Below are 5,046 nucleotides of genomic sequence, written 5' to 3'. Positions count from 1 at the left end.
GAGACCTCTGGCTGATGCTCAGTGTTCTGAGTTTGGCTCGTAGCTGCTAACTAGCTTTCTGCTCTGGGTCAACTTATGGCAAAGTGCAGAGATGGAGAGAGGCGTGGGAAGGTTACAGCAGCACACTTTCTTCCTCTGGAGGCGGTGAACACAGTGAACAGCTGGATACTAACATGTGGCTCACAGCTGGGCCTGTCAGACTCTCTCTGGCTGCAGTAGCTGCTGCTATGAACACACTTTTCTTTTTCTCACTCTGTAAACTTCCTCCTGCAGATGTTGGGATGTTGTGTGGGACTTTTATTTTTAATTGTTTCACCCAAAGTTTGCGGGAGCCACAGCTGAGGGGCGGAAGAGCCGCAGGTTACCGACCCTGATCTGACCTGATGTTAGCTGAGCTGTTAGCTTGGTGATGACCTCGGATGACAACATGTTCAGGATTAACCTTTATTTTTGTTTGTTTGTTTGTTTTTAGGGCTCTGTGGCTTAATACATGTAGTCTTTCATGTCCACTTAAAGTCAGTTTAAGGTGAAGAAGCATTTAGAAAGAGAGGCCAAAAATATTTAACACAAATATTAAACACAATTTAAAGACTAACAGCTGATAATGAGCTATAAATATGCAGTTTTTCTAGTCTTTTCTGGAGTTGATGCCACAATGTTTATTTCTACATTTGTATGAAACACATGAGAAACTTAAATAACAGAAAGTTTAAAACTCACAAGTCTCCACAACTGTGACGTCACTGCTGTCCTCTGTGTAGTAAACTGGATCTCCTCTCCCTCCTCTGCAGTGGTACAGACCTCCTTGTGAGACACTAATAACTCTGTTTGCTTCATTTCCTCTCATGAGCTGAGCTTTAGAAGAGACTGAATCACGTCTGAACCAGTCAAACTTCCAGCCAGCAGAGCCCTCCACAGAGCAGCTCAGTGTCACACTGCCCCCTGCTGGTATGACTGAACTTTGTGCTGTCAGTGTGGCTCTGGGTTTACTTGCTGTTGATGTTACAGGAAAGACAAACATCAGACCTGTCAGTTGCTTCAGGAAAAACTTTGTTATATAACAAATAAAGATTTCAACATAAAAACTCAATAGTAATTTAAAAAAATCCAATTTATTTTTATTAATTAATTTATGTATTTTTTTAATTCAGTAAGTGCTTAATAGGTCACGACCCTGGATGATGGGTTAAGAAGATGGATGGAGTTCAATAATAGATCTCAGGTTTCTCAGGTAGGTCGGTCCCTGATCTCAGTGTGATCATCACACTTGATGCAAACAGGCACAAACAGCACAAAAAAAAAAGTTTCTTCAAAGCAAATTTGATGAGAATCAACAACTGGCAGCAGCACACATGAGGACAGCACAGGTATCTCAGCTAACTGTTAGCCAGCTAGAGAGCCAGGAGCTAACACTGGATGTATATAACATGATGGAAACTTTATCAGAGTGAATCAAGAATCAGGTGAGACTGTTTTTATGCTCTGTCACCAAACTGTACTCCTAAATGCAGAGACAGGTGAACTATACACTGTTAGCTGATCTGAGGCCAGTTGATTGTGGTCGCTCTTATTATCAGATTTTTTGTTAATCTGTTTTTTATTTAAATGTTTGTTTTAAGGATCATGATCATATAAATATATATGCATAAAGATGCATAACCAGTGCACAGTCAGCAGCATTTATCAGTCATAATTCACACAGATGTTTTTCATACTGTATGCTATCCCCGACCCCAACCAGGGCTGTGATGTGATAACAGAACTCTTCTCTGTTGATGATCAGCCTTTTCTTTTTTCAGCATCTGTATTTTCCATCGTCAGACAGCAGCTCTGCTCATTCTGTATTTATTGATCATGTTTGATCAACAACTTCAAATAAATTATAAAAACAAAATAATTGTGTCATAATTCTGAGCTGCAGTGGTGGAAACTACACATGTGCAGGTACTGAAGAAACTGAGATCATCACATCTGTGTTTAATGTTTGTTACGATTTTCTCTGATTTTGTTACTAAACTAAAACAAAGAACAATATGACTCAATGAAATGTGTCCAACTTACATGATACAGTCAGTGTGATGATGTCACTGCAGACTGAAAGACTCATGGTGCAGCAGCTGTATCCTCCACTGTCAGACTCAGTAGCTCTGCTGATTCTGTATTCAGATGCTGATGGTCTGATTAATGTGCCATCTCTCCATACAAACAGCGACTGACTTCCTTCACATCTGACAGTGACTGTCTCACTGCTGTATATCTGAGGCCAGGATGGTTCGAGGATCACGGTGGGCTTATTGGGAACTGTTCACATAAACACATCAAGTTAGAGATTGATGGAAGCATCAAGTCATTTTGAAGCTGAACTGATTTTTATTGCTGCTGTTAAGAGTCAAAAGATTTACTGCATCCTGGTGACATTTGGACTTGAAAATAATAAGATGTGTTTTTATGAAACAAATTAAAGCAGTTAATTAATATTCTGAGTAAAACCACAGAGTGACTGCACAGACCTGCAGGATTTAACTCACTCACTGTTTATAAACTCATTTAGTATCTTAAATAAAACGAAGGTGCCAGTGTTCACATTTTGAACAGAAAATACTGACGGTTTGAAAGAGGAGTGAAAAAGTACATCTATGTCCACTGTGGATGACCAGAGGTGGAGCCTTATGGCATCAGCTGTCAGTCACCTACAATGTAGTTTTGAGATCCCTTCCTTGTGCCACAACCCCTCCATGGTGCTTTCCTCAGGTGACCTCAGTAGGTCACATGATGGGGGGAGGAAAGGTCTCACAGTGTTCTCATCCCAAATCTCTGGTGATAGTTTTTGAATAAGACAGAAGTTGGAAATTCTGAGTTACCAGTCGAAAAGTTTTTTTGTGGAACTAAACTCACATTTACTGCTTGGAAAGTCTGAGCAGACACACAGACTGTAAGTTAGCAATCCAAGATGGCAGCACTGAACCTAAAACGACAGTCAAACTGTAAACTTTTATTTGTGCTGCCACTCTTTTGTATTTTTGAATCACTAAATAAGCCAAACACAGAGCACTGATTAGGTTTGATTCATGAATGTGTTTTTTAAGTCCAAAAACTTATAGGTCTATAATGACCCACACCTTTTTTCACAGCTTGGCTCATGTGATGTCGTGATTAATTGTGGGTCTTTGACCCACTTAAAGTAAAACCCTCACTGAGGTTAAAATACCTGAGACTCTTTACTGTTTTATTTTTAGAAGTCAAAGAGCCTCTTAGATGAGAGGTGACACGTCTTCCAGAAATGTAAAGAAGTTTAGTCACTTTCCTTCCAAACTTCTTAGACCACCATGAGCTGGATGACTGTGGTTCATACTGTTGCCTCACAGGAAGAAAGTTGTTGGTTTGAATCCACCAGCTGGGCTGTTTGTGTGAAGTTTGCATGTTCTCCCTCTACCTGTCTGACTTCTCCCCAGAGTCCAAAGTCATATATTATTATGTTAACTGGTGATTCCAATGATTGCCTGCAGGTGTGAATGTGAACATGAATGGTTGTCTGTCTCTCCATAACCTGTCTAGGTGATCTTTCACACAATGAAAGCTACTATAGGCTCCGCCCACATTAGAGTCCAAAAGGACACAGAGCAGTGAAAGCTTTAAGGTGTGGTAACTTTGTGATTGGCTAATCCCCTCCATATGAGAATAAGGTGTACCTCAGTTTCTCACATCTCATTCTCAATATACAGTCTATAATATTAATAATAGTTAAAGCCTGCAAACACAGCATCTATCCTTATTCTGTCAAACACTTTCTTACAAAGATAACCTTTGATTAAGGTTTGTTGCAGTATCATCTACACACACTCACAAACATGTTGATATCGAAGTGTTTTAGATTGTTTAACAGCAGGTGTGTTTCTCCTTCCCTCCACTTTTCTGTGGGAAAGGTAAAATACATTAAGATGTTACTTCATGTTTTTATGTTATTTGCAGTTTATATGTTAACATAAGTGCAAAAGTTTCAGTACATATCAATATGTTATGAGGCTTGAAGACAGCAAGTCTCTGTGATACTGCAGAGTCCAGCAGACAGTTTGGAGTCAAACACTGACGTCATCATCACAGGTGTAGGAACCATTTCTGTAACAGCAGCCAAACAGACACATTAGTATCAGTAGGTTTAGATGATTTACTGGCTCCTCTGCTGGTTACAAAGCTGTGATTATACTTTGGAGTTTTGTGTTATACTGTGAGGAACTGGCCTGTTTGGAAGTTGCAGTAAGAAGAAAAACATGTCTGTATATGATGTTGTGGACAGAGAGAGTGATGGATGATTTTATTTATTTCAGAGATAAATGAACATTTACAGCACGTCCATGCAGAGACTCTTAAAGACATGAGCGTGAGAAACAAGCTTTTCACCGTTTCTCTTGATGCCCACATGCTTTATTTATCCTTTAGTCCAGCATGTGTCATCACCACAATAAAGCTACTTTTAACCTGTTTTCACACATTGTCATACCTGCACATTTCCACTGTGCTGTGTTGAGATTAAAGAAGACAAACGTTAGACTTCAGGCTGAAACCACAGGCTGCATTTCCTCTTTTCTTGGAGGCCCAGACAGAAATTTTGTGGTATCAGATTTTCAGCAGATAAAAATAAACCTACAACAGTCTTTTACACACATGCAGTCATCACAGTCTGCTCAGAGAAACAAAGGGGGGTCAGAAAAGAATTAAAGGGTGACCTGAACCACTAGGTTCACATGTCATATGTACTCTTGTCTACACGCTGAGGCATCTGTCAATTAATATTAATCTGAAACATCATCACCCTCCTTTTTTCTTCTTTGTGTGTGTGTTTGTATTCAGATTTGTGAAGTTGTGCCCTTAATCTTCATAACATCAAAATCAATAATCAAAAACACCAGCAAAGTGCATCATGATGAGACCCAGAATCAAAACATTACAGCAAAGCTGAATACACTAGTGTAGATAACACCCAGCAGTGTGGTAAACTGTGCTGAGAGAGTATCTGCACCCCATAAGACCAAGAAGCCAAGAGCACCA

General features: G+C 39.7%; 1 long non-coding RNA gene across 1 annotated transcript; it reads right to left on the bottom strand.

Moving 5' to 3' along the window:
* Nucleotides 1-730: 730 nt before the first annotated feature.
* LOC121813774 lies at nucleotides 731-2,562 on the bottom strand. Its single transcript, XR_006053869.1, has 2 exons — nucleotides 2,062-2,562; nucleotides 731-993 (listed from the first exon to the last, which is right to left on the bottom strand). It is a non-coding gene; the product is annotated as an uncharacterized LOC121813774 (long non-coding RNA).
* Nucleotides 2,563-5,046: the final 2,484 nt, after the last annotated feature.

Source organism: Haplochromis burtoni, unplaced genomic scaffold (assembly GCF_018398535.1).
Source record: "Haplochromis burtoni strain Fernald_Lab_line unplaced genomic scaffold, NCSU_Asbu1 Contig_2527, whole genome shotgun sequence".
In the NCBI taxonomy this organism is placed as follows: domain Eukaryota; kingdom Metazoa; phylum Chordata; class Actinopteri; order Cichliformes; family Cichlidae; genus Haplochromis; species Haplochromis burtoni.
This window is presented reverse-complemented; position numbering and strand designations above follow the sequence as displayed.